We start from the raw sequence: 18,243 nt of genomic DNA, 5'->3' as shown, positions 1-18,243 counted from the left end.
TAAATCTATCTCTGAGAAACACACATACACACACGCACTGGGGTAAATCATGGGTCTGGCGTCGCAGGCAGTCGGCGTCCAAATGATGGTCAGATTATAAACAGGATCATGTTTCTTGGGGACAGATCAGCGGCGACACAGCAGCTGTGGCCATGGTGTAATGTTATGGCTGGACATGGGAAGAAAACTCGAGAGGCTCTACACCTCCGAACAACTCTGACTGTCCAGATAGACTTTTAAAAATGTTTTAATGCAAAAATGTGCAGCACTCTCTGATGATAGCTCACTATTAGCAGCTAATGCTTTTCAGTATGCTTATCCCGGTATATACTGGAGAGGTGCCAAATGTTGCCATAAATATTCAGTGAGTTCTCCAAGATATAATGCTCCAAGGGAAGAAGTGGAAATAAATGTTGACAGATCAAACATGGGTCATCCTCCCCTTTTATAATCATTTATAAACGTTGTTTTCTCTACACTAAATTTTTCTAAATCTTCCCTAAATGAAAACTAAATGTGCTAAATAAATGGATAATAAACAAGAGACCAATTCTGAAGAGTTGTTTGCAATTCTTGTTCTTGTTATGTTGGCCAAAACATTTGGTATGTCAAGTCTGTTTCGAGTCACTTTATTTTCTTACTCTGGTTTATCCCCCGACTGTAATTTAGACATTGGTGGGCCACTCTGGAGACTAGTGTGTATATAATTACTGAGTGTAATAGCTGTGGGACTGCAAATACACAAGTCAGAGCTATAAGCCACAAAAAGTCATGACGTCCAACACCACAAGCCCATCAAGTCTCATTAGTCTGTTGAGTGACCCACTGGGACCCATATTGTTCATATCAGTGGACCAACAGTGTTTGAGCCTCAAATCCCCTTTGAACATAAGGAACTATAGTCTGTGGTAGGTGGTTCATCTCACTGTTTCTTTACTAGAAGAACATTACTTTTGATGAGCCCCAGAAAATGGTTTCTATCGTGCCATGACCAATTTCCTCCCATTTGACAAGAAAATTCACAAAATTTGACAAAACACACAATGAGCATGTGGGAATTTACATGAGTAATCTTTCACTCTTTGCACTATTACAATTGTCTCATTAAATGAACATGAAGACAGCACTTGGACGACAAAGCACGGGTCAAGAACTTTCAGTGCTACTAGATGAATGAGGTTAAAGCCCTTATCCCCCTTATTAACAAAAAAGGGACATCAAGCCAGGTCATTATACCAAGCAATGTCTGGACAAAACAATAACATGGATAAAAATGTGACGCAGACAGTATAATGGAAACACAATAGGAAGGAAAGAAAAACACAAACACATCCTCAAAGCGCACTTGCCGGGATACCATTAGTCACTGGCAGCCCGCCTTGGCATAGACAAAACAAGTGTCTGAAAACAAATTGGTCACCATCCTTCCGTGAGAAAAATGATAACAATGAAAACATAAGAAAAATAACAATGATTTAACTATCTGTACCACCCAGTCTTACCCAGCAGATCTAAAGAATATCACTGGTAGATCCCACTCCCATAGCAAAAAACATTCAGCAGAGGATGCAGTAACCACTAGAAATGCTTTATGGTGCTGTTTATTTACTTACCAACCCTTTGTTTGCCTTTTGTACTCAAGTGTTTCCCTTGGTAGTAGTTTATCAATTTTGGTGGGAGGGACTGCTTGCAATTGCTCAGGAGGAGGTTTTAAGGTCTTACTATTCCTGTTCATGAATAAATTCCGCCTTCACTAGCTCATGATGATATCTTCCCTTCATGCATAGCTTGTTCCTTTGACAAGACAACAGAGAGACTCAAAGATTTACTGTTCAGGTACTCCGTGGTGGAGTAAATGTGCCATAATAGAAAAAGAAACAAAAAGGAAAATGGCAAAATCAATAATTAATAACATAATAAAAACAAAATAAACTGTCATAATTCATATATATTTAATTGAAGCCATTCTATGTTTCACTTTAGATTAATTTAATTTCAGAATGGCAACAAAGCTTTTAAAGGTCTCTTTTGTGTGTGTGCGCATGTGTGAAGGCAGCAGAGAGAGTGAACAGTCATTGGAGATAAGCCGACCATGGGCTCGAGGGTCCTGACCCTGAAGTGGTCAGTCTGACTGAGACATACTCAAAGGATGTTAACAGATTAAGCTCCTTAGCAAATCTATTTAAAGATCTACCCAAAGTCTTCAGACAGACATTTTCTGTTCTTCTGTCCTGTATACAAAAGCTTGTCACCTTTTGAGAGCTTGCTTAAATCGAAATATTACATTCTGGCAGGACACTAGGTGCAATTTTCTAAGTAAAAATAATAAGAAACTATGTAATATGTGATGTTGAGCTCTGCATTGAATATTAGTTATGAACATGGCTTTAGCAGTTTGATGGGAATGAAAATGAAGTGCTAATCTCACTGCAGGAATCAAAGAGAACAAATCTCTTTTCAAAAAGTAGCTGAATTTCCCTTGACGTTCATAAATCCTTATCGAGACATGGCTAGCCTGAAACCCAGCTCAAAGGAGAGACACTCCTCCAAAAAAGGCAGAATGTAGAATTGCTTCATTCCTAAATTACTGAATTGGAGCCAAGTTATTTTAGTGGTGCATTTTTGTGGTTTAGATGCGCGCAGTACAGGGTTGTGGTTAGGAAAATAAAGAAAGGCTTGGGAATCAAAATAAGAGTCCAGCTATAGGGAAATACCCATTGTGCTTTGAGCGACAAGTATTTCTAGCACTTCTATTCATGTTAGACATCAGCCAAACAAATAAACATTTTAACACTATATAACTCAGTGCAACAATACACAGTGCAGGAGAAGGATTGGTGTACTATCGTGGGTTTAGCAGTTATTTCAGTGGTGAATTTGTAAAAAAGTAGTTGAGCAGATTCAGTTGTAATGCAAACAATGGTATATTCATGAACCAAAATTTGCATTTCTATACAAGTAAGAGAAGAAATTATATTGTGAAATGATATGTTCTGACAACTTTATCATTAACTTTCCACTATGATGGTTTCATCATCAGTTGAAAAGATTAATAAGAGATTGTGGCACTAGGTTGTAATCCACATCAAGGTGCATTTAAATCCTTACTTAGAGTACTTCTTAGCTGCAGTGTTGAAATCCTTTAATGCACCCAACTGAGTGATTATCCTGCTTATACCCTGGTCACTTGCCAAAAATGTTAAACATTCACACTTTTATGTTTTGGACAGGTTCTGCAAAAAGGTTCTGAATTAAAAGTTAGTGTTCATATGCTTGGGTTGCTATTGTTTCTGCATCCTGCTATGGTTACGTCTTTTATTAACTTTGTGGCTGGCCTGTATTTGAATTTAGAACAGATAACAGCCCTGAGGCCAAAACAGTTTAGGCAAGGCAATCTAAATAAATACAATACATAAAGGGGCTTTAATGCATTACTGCAGCTAAGTACAGAAGTTATAGCTTCCATTAAATAAGTTTTCATGCAAAGCACTGTTTGACACTTCTCTTTCACAAAAATGCAAAGCTGCTTGTGGTTAGATGCCATTTTATGAGGAAGATTTGATCAACAACATGTAACTGTTCTACCACCGCATTACTGCCACTAGTTGAACAACAGCCACTTCCAACAAAGTCTCCGTTATCAGCCTTGTTTGTTCAACCTTGCCACTCATTAGTAGACCCCCCTCTGGCTGTATGAATGGATAGGGAAGGTCAATACACTGACCCTACATGCCCACTCACTACCCATACTGCAAACAACAGAGGCCCATGTGTTTGGCAGATTGCATCACAACTTCACTAACGAGCAGAGCCATCGGCCTGAGAGCACTAATGCAATTATGTAACACAAGCCCCAGCACTGTGAGACAGGACTATGGGGGAAGAAGAATGAATTGGATGTGACAATTTGTGAGTTTGTTATCCTACCATTACTACACAGAATGAAAGATGCATTCACTGTATGTACTGATACACAGAGAGTAAGAGAGAAATACAGACGAGATACAATAAAAGAATGTGGACAAGCACAGAAGCATTTATTTGAGGTAAATACAAACATCGATAAACACAGAGAAAGATAGAACTGCAAGAGGACAGAGGTAGAGGAAGGAAGAGGGAGAGGAAAAGATAAGATTAAATAAAGGACTAAGTTTGGAAACACTAGAGAAAATGGAACGAAGCAGATACTAGCGTGTAGTATTATGTAAGCTGTCTGGCTAGAGCTGTCTGGGGATGCAGCTTCATCAGTAAACAACACTTCAAGAGCCGCCTCTGTTTCATCTTCTCTTCTCTAAGATGCATACACTACATTGAGAGCTCTGTAATAAAAGATAGTGATTACAACACTACAGTACCCCAGGCTGCAAACCGACACAAAAGTTATAATGACATGATAGGTGCAGAAATGGGGACGGCGATGTTACTTGATGCTGAATGCCAAAGCAATTCCAAAGAAGATGATTGAGCTTTTCCTGACTCGACATTTTGACTCTGTAATAGCTGGGCCCCAGTTATGGTTCAGCTTTTTCAGATGGTTGAGTGACGGGAGAACAACTGTTGGTCAACTTGGAATCTCAAACACTTTAAAATGTGATGTTTAAACTTGAATGCTGTCAGCTGAGGACAAACTAAACCACTGCATCCTACATTTTTCTTATCCTCTAAAAATAGTGAACTCAGGCTCTCTGTCTCAGCAAAAAAAAAAAAAATCTAATTTCTTGAAATGCTTCCTCAGGAGCTGGTATCAATGGCAAGTAAATGCTGTAACTACCAGTTCATGCAAGAGTCTGAGATGAGCACCATGGCAAAGACAGGTCATAATCGTATTGTTAAAGGCAGTTAAGAGATTGTAAGTTTCATGTTCATACTTTTAAGAAAGAATATTTATCTTTCGCAATGGCAAATCTAAGCCTTCCCAGAAGTACTGAATACTAATGCATAAGCCTAAAATTATAACTGAATGTGGCACTATCTGGTAATCATGAGGCCTGCTGAAAGTTGGGTTCAGACTACAGGAGATGAGGGCCTATTTAATCCTGATTCCCGAAAGTCGGAGGAGAAAACTGGTATGGGACCTTGGTCAGTACAGAAGTTAGGCCCAGATTATCTGGTAATGTGAGGGATTTACAGGTCCAGGGGACATCATGTTTTTTTGGATTTTCTAACTCCCTAACTGCTCGCAGACATACATCCCAGAACAGCTGATGTGGTTGCTAGACAACAGCAAACACTCTGCCCCCTGAGGCTAATGTTTAGCCAGCATACTACTGTTAACTGAAACACTCCCCCAGTTCTTACTAAAGAATAGACAACCCATGTTGACTGTCTCTCCCAAAACATTGTCTCACCCAGATTTGTATAACCTTTCGCTTTTGTTTTTTCTACATAGCAAGTCAGACTCTAATTTGTTTAAGTCTACTTCCCCATGAGATCACCTGAGAGAGATGAAGTGAAGTAGCGCATTGCTGTAATGTCTGATGCATCATTATTTTCAAATCTTTTACATCTGTGAAATTTCTTATGTGCATTATGAATCCTGAATCTAAAAACGCTTATGATTTTAAAACTGCAGTTTAAGTCAGCTTAAGATTCGAATGAAGAACAGATATCAAGTAGAGTGCAGAATTTAGCTTAATCAATAAGTAGAGTAGTAAAGGTTTTTGTGTAGAGAATGAGGGAAACAACATTTTCAAAAAAAAAAAAAAAAAGACTTCCTCAGCACCTCCACCTAAATAAATAAACACTGCTTATGATTTATCAGTTAGTTCTGGGCAACTTAAGAAGCTTTGTGGATCACTGCACTTAAACAGTAAAAATAAATGGCTGAAGATCAATACAATTATCATCTCAAGAGATCTGATAAAAAAATTGCTTCTAATTATATTTCAAAGTACAGAATTGTATGCCATTATTTTATAGATTCTTCAAAATCTAAAGATGAAAACAAATGAAAAACTCTGATGCAGTCATTTGACGCAAGGGGTACACTGAAGCAGAATGGCTATCAGTTGCGGCTAAGATTACATTCCCCATACATAGTCTGGATTCCCCAGGTACCAGTGTTAAGTGTCGAGCATGAAGATAAGAGGAACTTGATTAGCAGGGGTGCTATATTTACTACCATTAGGCAGGACCCTTAACCCTCTGAGGTGGTCTGGATCATTAGGAAAATCCATCCGAGGAATCTTTATGTACTCCGGGTGTACACGAAGAGGAAATGTTTTACATATTCACTTCCTAAAATTCACCAGAGGCGTGCTAAACTTCACATTCTGGATGCACAACGTGATCTGTTTATCTCACGCTCTATGCATAAGACTTAAAATTATGGGACATTTTGTTTCGGTCTAGACTAGACTGAATTGTACATCTAAAATACTCCAAGGTATCCTGAACAGTCCTATTCATTTTGGCTTCATTAATAATAATCTAGCCATTGAAAAAAAACTGTAATCATCTATCAAAAGTGTAGCCAACACTGCAAGCAATGACTATGCGTATGAATCAGCACATTCTCAAATGTTTGTATAAACAAAGGCATCTTATAAAAGGCATTCTGCATGTCAGGCCAAGAGAGTTGTACATTCACATGAGACTGTAATCCGAGAGCGCTGTGTTTGCTGTTATTCTGTGAAGGCAACTTCTGAATGTCTTTGTTCCTTTGTACATTAGTCTTTGAACAAATACCCAGTATCAGGTAGGAATGAGGAAGAGGAGGGAAAAAACAGGCTGACACTATCAAGGGAATTATAATTTTTAAGCTGCTGAAAGTGAAACAATAGTATTTCTGTAAAGCCCAGATAAGCCTCCTGATTTGCATAACACACATACCTCAAAACTTTCTGTAGTTGCTTGTATTAATACAGCAATCTTTGTTAAAAACCTGGCTTGTTTCAGTCCCTCTCCAACAGATTAACTACTTTCTACACCCCCATTAAAGGTGATGCAGATACAGCCAAGAGAGCAAGACATCTATGTCCCAAATATTGTTAATAAATGTTTTAGGAGAAGTCAACTAAATCATTTACATGTATTAATAATGTCATATCTATTTGGAGAAATAGGGTGCCCTATGATGTTTACAGAGAACAGACAAAGTGCCTCACTCTATGTCAGGTCCAGGTGAAAGGAACCAAGCGAACCCATATTATGAACCAAGGCTGGGAACCACCCCTTACTGTGTACCCAAGGGTCAAGGTGACATTCCACAACACCTCTGAGACTGGCCTAATGGAGGGATTGGTGCATGGCTTTTGTTGATTGGGAAAGAGGAGACCATGAAAAAGTGTGTAACAAGATATGGAAGTATGTAAAAGGGACACAGACAGGAAAATGAGATTCTGGGGCAGAATTATGAGAAGGTACGGGGTATGTTTTTCGGGGAATGAGTTGATGTTTCTCCACTTTGAGTCAATCAAAATATAGAAATATAAAATGAAGTTTAACAGGTGAATTTCTGTTGTATGTACACCTAACTTCTACTTTTCGTTTTCAGTTAAAAAGTCCCAAACCTTGTTTTTTTCCTCAAGCCTCAATATATCTTCTAGGGTTTACGTATAAAACTTTTTTTTTTAATCCACAAAACTGTAATCGAAGTTATTTCCTGATGCTATATCCGAGGTGACCGTGGTAGCAGCTGGGGTTTTATTTGACACCATTTCCCCTGTCCGCTGTCACAAAAGACAAAAATTCTCCTCTCAGCCTATAATTGTGGGCTTTGGCAGGACAGATAAAAACAATTCCTTTTTCGTGTTTGGATTGTAAAATCTATTCACATCTCTTATAATTTGCATTCCCTTTAAAGCATCCATGTCTACATACCAAGTAAGTCACATCACAGCCTTCAATGATTTGTTTTTGAGTGAAAAGAATTTTGATAAAAAGACAGATTTCAAAACACAAATATATGTAAATTATGCAGACTTGTGTTTTATGAGTTAGGAACATAAATAAAACATGTTTTCCCCAATTAATCATAAAAATCTTCAACCCACTTCAAAAGACTGGAATGTAATAAACAAAGTTCTTCTGTGTTTTATCACAACCCTGCAGTCTGATTATCTTTTACGGCATTTGACCCCAAAAGCTTGACCTCTCAACCAGCAGAGTGCAGGAGGGAAAATTCAACTCTTACCGTCATAAAACCAAAAGACTGGAGACTTGCTAAGAAGAGTCAGGTATAGGTGAGCTGTGAGCCCAACTTCCTTTTCCTTCTTCTTTCTCTTCTTATATTCTGATTAGATCGCTCCTTCTTCTGCCCTCTGCTCAGGATAAGTCTCTCCTCCCAGTCAAGCTTTATTCCCAGATCTCACCCTGTTTAATGCCTAGGAAGCACAGAGACAACAGAACGAGGAGAAAGTTAGAGAGCCAAAGAGAGGGAGTGACAGAGAAAGAGAGAGTTCCCTGTTTGGGTGAAGCAGTGATCAGATACGGCTATTTTCAGACTCAGGCATGCTCGTCTATGAGACTGGAAAGTTACCCCCCCAGTGTATATGGGTGGGGGCTAAGTGACAGGGCTGACTATCTCTATTTTACCACACGCACACATGTTTGCATGCATGCATACCACACAGCATGCACACACACAAGCACACAAAGACAGACTGCAACTTTGCATACTGCACACACAACACACGTCACTTAAACTTCGCATCTCAAAAAGGTACAAAATGCATCAGGTAATGTAGGTACACCTCTGAGGGGAGTGGTGCTAGAAACTCTCTCCTCCCTGGCTCTAATGTCACACAGTAGCTGATGTCGTCAGTGCGGGACTATGTAAAGTGGCCTTCTCCACACAGAGACTGACAGGAGTGTCAAACTGTTCTCACATGAGATATTCTTTGACTCCGTGTTGCTGACACGTTGATTGCCTGTGAATAGGGGTCGCTCAGAGATGTGCTAATGCGCACGCAGACAGACCAACTCTTAAAAAAAAAAAAAAAAAAAGTCAGTATCATATCAGGCTGCAGATATAAATGGACTAATAAAATGTCCACTCACCTGTGTCATTAATAATCTTATTGCTGTGTAATCCATATGGGAATGTATGTATTTTTGGAAATGACCACACACATACACACAGGCTGAATATACACAGCAGAGAGGTCAGCTAGAAGCACCTCTAGACCCCAGACTCCCTGCTATTCCCAGAATGATGATGTAACTACTGCTATTAGCATCTCATATTTAGAGCCTGGATACCTAAAACCGACCAGGCAGCTACTGTGCAATAGGCTTTTTTGGACCTCCCTTCGCACCCGTACTCAACAATAAACAAAACAGGCACAGAGAACCGCATCTAATAAATTATTGTGTTCAAGAGTTGCTCAATGGTTGCTACAATGGAAATCCGTTAACTTTTAAATGAGTGAGGTAAGGCAGCACTGTTTGTGGCAAGTGGATGCTGATAAGATTGCTATGCAGTGACTTGTTTTCCCTACAAAACTGTGTCATTAGCCGTGTTCCCATCTAATTGTCAAGTGAATTGGCGAAAAACTTTTGAAATGTCTAAAAAACAAACAAACAAACAGACCGAAAATGAAATAAAATGCGCATTTTTTACATTTCATCCGATGGTTTGGAGCAAAAAAGCCCTGCAAAGAGTCATCTCATCAGAAGTGTGTAAATAGGATATGTTACAAACAGCTGTAACAAAGACAGTAGAAGAAGTAGAGGATGTGAATCAGAAACAAAACCAGTTGTTTGTTAATTGCTGATAAACTTCTAAGAAGAAGAAGAAGAAGAAGAAGAAGAAGAAGAAGAAGAAGAAGAAGAAGAAGAAGAAGAAGAAGAAGAAGAAGAAGAAGAAGAAGAAGAAGAAGAAGAAGAAGAAGAAGAAGAAGAAGAAGAAGAAGAAGAAGAAGAAGAAGAAGAAGAAGAAGAAGAAGAAGAAGAAGAACCTGCTTTAATCGCCCATGCAGCACTTTAACCCTTTTTCAAATAAGGCAGAAACCACCTCAAGTGAGCATAAAAACATAAAAAATTAAGGAAGTACTGTCCATTTTTGCTGCTATAGCCCACTATTGCTACTGTTTAAAAACAGTATGTTTAAATGGGTCAACATCCAGTACTTTAAGTATATAAATCCAGATAGAGAATACATGAGACTCATGAAACACAGCCAACTGTTGACATGATGCCAACCTTTAAATCAAACATGTCTGGACTTAGTTGTCCCCGGATCAGCACTATCTGTGTCTGCTGTCATCGTGCAAATGATGAAGTGCTAATGTAAAAATCCCATCTAGACGAGAGCCCTCGGCTCCAATGATAAGTAGCAATCATCTGTGCTTCAAGCTTTGGGGTTCCTACAGCCCCACTTCAGTGATTGGTGTGTCAGCAGATGTAATCAAACAGCAGCTGGCCCCCTGAAATCTCTGGTCACGTGCCAAGGATCAAGGAGGTATGGTGAAAAGCTCACAACTGACAGGTGCTAATGATGTAACTTCAGGGCCAAAATCAGGGGAGTATCAGGAGACCAATAAAGTAGTGAAGGGCCAAAGTTTAGTTCTCCATTATAATCGTTATCTATTTACTTCAGACATTATGCTTTAACCAACATAAAGCTTGAAAAGATATCTCCATCAGTATCCGCACATAACATCAACAACTGTTTCTGACATCTGATGGATGTAAGCTGACACTTCTGCATTCAAACCCATGCATTAAAAGTAAAATGTGACTTTGATAAGCACCTCTTATCAAGTTTTGCATGTGAAGGAATGGTTGAAAAAACAATTAAAACCAGCACGACGCTGCAGCAGCTTAGGAATGATCTCCTTAAAGTACCAGAGCAAACTTTTTTATAGAGACTGACACACACTCACCCTCAAACACACCGACGCTTTGACCTATGAGCCACTCTGGACTACAGTGACCGCGACGACATGGTCTCACCCGTACAGTTTCAACACCTAATTCATTATCAGCTCCTGCAAGGCCCTGCCATTCCCAGTTAAGTAAGTGGCAGGTTATAAAAAGCAGAAGAGCTGTGCGCGTACACATTAGTAAAGTGTCTCTTCCTAGGAAACACTTAAAGAAGACCAAAAAATAGGAAAAAAATAATACTGTATATCCACAAATGTATAATTCATCAGACACGGTGCCAATGTTTCGTTGCTTTGGAACAATACACGATGCAAAGAAAATGATCTTCCAGCACAGCTAAGCAGGAGAGACTAACTCCTCTTTGCTGTGTTGTTAATCTGTTTAAAGCGTATCTATATCCTCGACTACTTATAGCCTTTTTTTTTCTTTTTTTAAATTTAGCTCTGCTAAACATGTTACTGTTCTTCCTGAACTGGATACATTATAATTCACTGAACCAAAAGAGTATGTGCATGCCAGCATAAACAGAAACTAAAAAATACGGTATCCTTGCTGGGAAAGATGACTGAGTAAATTAATTTATTGTTTTCATATTAAAATGTCTCATTAATTCTATTTAGTCAGCTTTAAGATGTAAAAGTTCTACATGCTCTAGTACTGCATGGACATGTTGAATTCAGCTATATAATATATAATATAACTAACCATCCCATGAGGTCTTGGTTGTGTTAAAGTTTAAGGTATTTCCTTTATTAATTTTAACAGATTTTAAATCAACACGCATGATATCAACGTGCCCTTTGTTTTAGTATCCTCGTTTTCTGTCTCCAGCACTGTCCAATCAGCACGAGATGCTTCCCCTTGCAATAATAACAGCAGCAAAAAACAAGATATGACTAGATAGGGACGCACGATATACACTGGACCAATAAACTTTCTGCCTGATATGGGGACATTCATATTATCAGCTATTTATTATTGCATCTGTGAAATTATGGCCGACAACTAGAGCCGATAATATGAAACCCCATTGCTTTCCGACCGAAGAAGCAAAGCATTTGCAAACTCCAATATAGCAGGTGGTTGTTCACACCTTAAAAGAAGATACAAATATTAACATAAACTCTGGGTTATAAACTTAATTCAAAATACAAAAATATGAAATTGTTAGTTCTCTTATCAGTATCCGCCATCAAAAAGTTGAGGAAAAAATACACTTGCATCATTGATTATAGATGTTATCATCTTATCTATACTTAAATAACGGAAAGGCATGAGCTTTGTATATTAACTACCTTTATATCAGGAATTCCTGATGATTATCTTAACAATTAAAAGACACATTCAACATTATTGGCTCAAACTCACCCAAAATCACTGATCAATTCAGTCAAGCTGCACGGTCAGTAAAAAATGAATTTTGTTTACAGACAAAAAAGGAATTGCTCTCCATTTAAGTTTTAAAAAGCTGATTATCAAACAGCTTTGTCGTTGATAAAGCTAAGGCAGCAAGCGTGGCCTGCGTGTGGCCCCTATTATCGGCAAGATTGTAAATTTGCCAAGTGCGAAGCTTTACACACATCACTTGAGGCATGACATCAGCTTCTGAAGGAGAGTGGAAGATGTGAGAGGAAAGCACACCAAAGGGACAGTGAGAAAATATGGGACACCAAAGCAAGGAAATAAACAGACAGAGGATGATTAAAGTGAGATGTTTCTGTGTGAGATGGACAGAGATCAAGAGGGAGCGACACAGATAGAGAGAAAGAACGTGAACTATGAGAGTAACGCCCCCATCACATTCTGTACTTTTAGGAGAAAATGTATCACATTCTCCTATTCCCTGATGGCCTGCCTTGATCCCCTTTCCTCCTCCTCGCTCTCCCTCTGCCTCTCTCACTCAAAGATGCATGTACAGTCTCCCTCAGTAACTCTAAACTGGCAGGTGCAACCGAGTTAACGCTAACAGAGACATACTCGCTGGCTCATCAATCAAGTCAAAAGGCTATGATCGCCCGTTAAGTGTGTATATTTAAGCCTCTGTGAGGGGATGTTTATTGGCCTAGCAGGCCCTCATGAGACAGATAGCGGCCAACTGTTGCTCGTCATGTTGCACCCGCTGTGCCGCTTCCTCTCTCCCAGACACAAGTATGCGCTCATAGAAATACATAAAATATTACATCAAACATACCGGCCATTAAAGCCCACACACACAGACACACACACTCTCTCTGTCACACACACAGACACACACACAGGGCAGGTAGGCCACACTGGGAGTGGTATGAGGTTCCCGGAGTGATAGTATTACACTCTGTGCATCCTTCCCACTCTCCCTGTTAAACCCAGCATTCAAATGGGTTTTACTGATACCATCCATCGCTGCTGGCCTTTACTTTTTTTCTTCCTCATTACATCATCCCTTTATACCAGTTAGCAGACAGCATTAAAGAGCCCCACTGGTTTTCATCCCAGCCCTCTCATGCTGATGACAGACTAGCTGTAGGAGGAATGAGGAAAAAAACTGTACCTCAGTATTGACTTTACTGTGCCTGGTGACGCATGGGGGGGGAATGACAGCACACAATCCAGATGTGTTGGTTGATAAGTGATGAAATGGTATCATAAAACAAGTAAGTCCACAGAGCACAATGCTAACCTCAGAGCCCTATTTTCTCTAATAAAATAATGGAACAATATAAACCCACTCAACAGAGCAAACTAACAAAACTGCATGTGTTTGTTCATTTAATTATTGCACTAAAAAAAGCACCGCACTGTAGAATTGGAAGACAACAATAGAGATTATCCAAAGCATTTGGGATGTAGGTTAAACATGGATATCTCAAGTCATGCTCACTACTACCAAACATCCTGCTGTGATTGCCCCTCATGCTGACGGTCCTCAGGCTGCTACTAATGTTGAGGAATCAATCGGGTATTTTTTTTTTTCTTCCACAGCTTAAAAGCTTGTGGTTTGGAGTATTTATCATTCTTCCCAGCCCTGACCGCATCTTCCCTTTAATGCACTGGAAACAGCAATCCACCGGAATGCACTTTGTTGGTGGCGACCTTACCGCATCCCGAATGAGCTGATTCATTTGCCCTGGTCACGCCGATTACAACTGGAGGGGTCGTTGTGGCTTGCAACGCACTTATGAACAAATAAACAATCACTCATAAAATAAATAAATAGCGTGTTAACCCTTCTCGAGGAGCACAAAATTCAGATCCGCTGCAGCCGCTGAACATCGGCGCGGAAGGAAAGAAGGAAGGAAGGAGGGAAGGAAACAGATAGTAGCGACAACATTGCATCGCTGGTACCGTGCGGACCTTACCTTAACACGACTAATTCCGCAACATATCGTCGGGCTACCAGCTTCTTCTTCTACCATGTGGGGAAGTCCTCACTCGAACAAGCGCTGGAGTACACGCACAAACACACACATACACACACACACACAGACGAGCAAGGTGGCTCGGAAGCTAGTGCGGCGTCCGTGTGATGAAACCGTACACCTGTTTTTTCGCCGCGCATGGATGTTGCCGGTCAGCTAACTCAAAAGGCAACTCCCCTCTCTCTTTCTCTCTCTCTCTCGGGGGTCACCGGGGCTCGGGTAGCACTGCGGTGAAGAAGCAGCCCTGTCCTCTTCCCCCCACCTCCCCCTTTTTTTTTCTTCTTTACGGCACAAACCTCCACGGAAGTGGCGGCACAATTAGTTACCGCATGCCCCCCTTTTCTTTTTTTCCCCTTCTTCCTCGTCTTCTTCTCACAACAAACGCCAGGCTAGCACCGCTGTCCCGCACCACTCCGCCGGCTCTTAAGCACTCTCGTCAACCCCCCTTTCCAGAAATGGGCTGAACCTGCCTCCTGTTTCCGTTTTTTTTTTTTTCTTTATTATTATTGAATGATGCCGCGGCTTCCTGCGCAAAATGGCCTCTGTTATTTTTCATTCAGCAACAGTCCGGCGCGAGCTGCCTCTCATTGGGTCTACGTGTAGCCATGGCAACGCCCGCGGTTCAATCAGTGTGTGTGCCCAGAGGACGCACACAGTGTGTGTGAGCAGCTCAGTGCTAACAGAGCAGGGCCGCTTTACCTTCCTGTCCGCGGTGGGAAACACAAAAGAATGACCTCAGCGATGAAGGAGCCCGAGAGTTTATGGAGGCTGCATGTCGTGGTATTGAATAGAACATGGCAATAACTTAAGTCAGGCTTAGTGAGTGATCCACAGAGACCCAGCTAGAAATAAGCTAGAAACCGTGCCAGCATTTGAATCTGATGCCCCCCCCTGTCAGTCTATGGTGTTGTCATCAGACAGTTTCAGTGGAGATGATGAGCTATATATACATGGTAAGTATGTTACAGCCTGACATCCTTGTAGGATATTGGATGGATCTGATGAGACGGACCTGTGTTCTGAGGATAAGGTTGCAAACTCCCACAAAGAATTGCAAAAGAGAGCCTTGGATGAACCCTGCAGAATGAGCGCATACATTTTTTTAAATAATCCCCGTAGTCTGTAGAAGTGCAGACTAATAATGGATGGAGATTATCTGGAGCACAGGATGTAGGTTAAACAAGGATATGTGGCAGTTGTATTATTACTCTCATTAGGCTATTGTAGACATTTCGATCGCAGACAGTTTCTGCAGAGACAGTTGGCAAAATGACCTGAGTTATTTTTACCTGTTCTCTGGTGGGAAAGGTTAAGAGGGTGGGAAAACAAATTATAGTAGCCTCAGTTCCAGTGTTGTGCTCTAGATTCATCGGGTTCCGTGGTTAGCTTCTACCAGTCATTAAAGGGGCTCTGTGAAACGCAACTGTGTCCTGCTGAAAGTCACATCTTGTGGACTCTCCCGGAAAATCTGATCCGGGTCCTTCACGGAGAAATCCAAAAAGTGCAGCAACTTTAACAACCAGTCTACAGGTTGCACAGGCAACAGTGAGAGACGAGGAAGGTCTCCTTTTTCAGAAGTTACATTCAGCTCACAAGTGGCCCTTAATACATTTAAAATTGGTAGAAGATTTTACATGCAGGCCCTTTAATTATTTTTGGCGCCGGCAAATTTCTCAGTGTTAACACCCCAAGCAAAATCCAATAATGATCTGAAAGTGTAAAACGCTGATAGGTGTGGATTTATATCAGCGCTGGCATGGTGTTGGTTTTAACACACAGCATTTTAAATTAAAACTGACATATCTGCTGTGAGGTTTTTCCGCCTCTTGCTTGGTATACGCCAGAGACTGACTTACGGCTTTGCTCATTAAGTGTCGCTCTGTAGCAAAACTGTTTTTGTTTTAGTGTAATGTCTTTATTAAGCAATAGCAACTGGACCGTGTCTTGATTTTTTGATGGCTTAACTGGGGGAATTCTCCCCCCTACACCCCTGTGTCTGTCTGTCGGTCTCTCTCTCACACACACACACACACACACACACACACACACACACACACACACACTGAGATGTTAAATTATTTACAGACTGGATGGCAGTCCTGAACAGTCAATGCTAGGTATCCTGTGACCGTGGCACAAAACACGGCCTTCACACATCCATCTCGTTGTTTTGCTTTTGTTTCAAAGGAAACAGCAGGCGTGGCTTCTCTTTCCCCCTCTGTGCACTCAGAGAAGCAGATGAACCAACAGGTTCAGAAAGCAAAACCCATCTATCCATCTATCTTTTTTGCGCTGATTGCAAGTGCAACATCAGAGATTGATCTGCAGTCTGAGAGAAAGCAAAAGCCCTCTTGCTCATGAATTCTTAAAACATTTAGCGGGTGGTTAGAGATGGTCTAGTAGGTTGATACGGAATCAGACAAAAAACAAAGATATGCCCCATCCACCTAGTTTAAAGGACACTTTAGGAATGCATCAATTAATATTTGACAAATACAAACCTTTCTGAGCTCGTGTTCCCCTATTCAGCCACATGCTGTTATTAATAGCTTAAGTAGCTCATATCATTGACTAAACAGCAGCATCATTTGCACTGATTGTGTAAATACTAATAATGAAACCACTTGCACTTGATTAAACTGATAGACAGCATTGTTTGCTTGCCATGATGCAGTGCTTTTAATCTGAAAAGCACCTGGTTCTGTGATTATAAAATGTAAATCTTGAGTCAAAATTATTATTTTTTTGATTGATTTTCCTGTCAGTTGATTTAGTCAAGTGAATATTACAAGATGACTTCTTGCCGTCATAGACGTAAATGACACTTTAAGTTACGTTAACAACAAACAGCTAGTCAGCATGTTTAAAGCGGCTGCGGTGTTACGGTGTTTCAGCGCATGCATAAAGAGCCCTTTCTTCTGTCAACATTAAAGGTGTACAGATTTAGACCGTTATTGATAGCTGACCTTTTCCCGAGTGTCAACGAGACCACATCTGTGAGTGTGGGTGCACGTATGCATGCATGCGTTTGGCCTTTTATCACCAGCTCTTATGTGCAGTGTAGGCAGCCCTCATTGAATCTTACTGTTGTCAAGTAGGTGCCTTTTTATAGGTGGTATGTTATCCGCAGACATACTCTTAGCGGTCCTTTCTGACGGGGCCAGAGAGGACGATGACGATATATTATGTCTGGTATGTGACAGTCCATTGGTAATACAGGTGCAGACATACCGAGGGCGGACCCTGGGATTTTTAGAGCACATTATAGAACAAGGCTAACATCTTGATCACACAGGAGGTGTTACAGACACGTTTATGATTGTAGGCTGACCCAGAAGAGTCATTTTTACACTTCAGATGTATTTTACACTCTATGTATTAGGCTGTGTAGAAGAGTGTACAGTTATCCAAGTGGCTCTGAGAGAGTAGGAACTACAGCCAGACTGATATATTTGGTACTGATATGTGCTGATAGGAATCCTTTTTTTTTTTTTAATGCGGAAAAAGATGCTTGGGATCATTTACATTAATTTAATCCTTGTAAGTGTACGGTTTTGGTGCACTGAAATGCATTGTTACATCTGTCCTATGTTAAATACATACATACATGTTTGTCAGAAGTGTGTTTGATAACTACATTTTTAAATTCCTAATACGGGTACCGCCATCAGGCACATATATCGAGTATCAGTTGGCTGCACAAGTAACAGCTGTGCTTTGAGCTAAATGCTAACGTCACCAGTGCCATTATGCTCACAGTAATGATGCTAACAAGCTCATGTTGTGCAGGTATAATGTTCACTGCTGTATATTTACATGTGTAATGCCATACCATACCAGAGGCAATTGTTTTTTTTCGCACACCCAATAAGTAGTATGTGTTGCATGAAATAAAATTTGGATGTGGATGTCTTCACCAAATGTAATCAGTCCAATAGTTGTTGGGACAGATCACTAAAACACATGGAAATGACCGTCATTTGGTGCTGGAGTAAAACTCAGGGGATCACCAAAGTCA

General features: G+C 40.4%; 1 protein-coding gene across 14 annotated transcripts in view; it reads right to left on the bottom strand.

Annotated features, from left to right (window-relative positions):
• sorbs2a (sorbin and SH3 domain containing 2a) overlaps positions 1 to 14,776 on the bottom strand; it is a 50,059-nt gene extending 35,283 nt beyond the window's left edge. For 5 of the 14 annotated variants that reach the window (XM_037096622.1, XM_037096647.1, XM_037096665.1 and 2 more), the window contains exons 1-2: positions 14,166 to 14,775; positions 8,135 to 8,324 (exon numbers count right to left, since the gene is read on the bottom strand). The gene's annotated coding sequence lies outside the window, so the exon portion shown is untranslated. Of the gene's footprint in view, positions 1 to 8,134; positions 8,325 to 8,828; positions 8,925 to 14,165 lie in introns of all 14 variants that reach the window. The other 9 variants (XM_037096657.1, XM_037096672.1, XM_037096699.1 and 6 more) reach the window with 7 other exon arrangements.
• Between the last annotated feature and the right edge of the window lie 3,467 nt (positions 14,777 to 18,243).

Source organism: Acanthopagrus latus, chromosome 1, assembly GCF_904848185.1.
Source record: "Acanthopagrus latus isolate v.2019 chromosome 1, fAcaLat1.1, whole genome shotgun sequence".
Lineage (NCBI taxonomy): Eukaryota > Metazoa > Chordata > Actinopteri > Spariformes > Sparidae > Acanthopagrus > Acanthopagrus latus.
The sequence above is the reverse complement of the archived record's forward strand: the minus strand, read 5'-3'. Positions and strand labels throughout refer to the sequence as shown.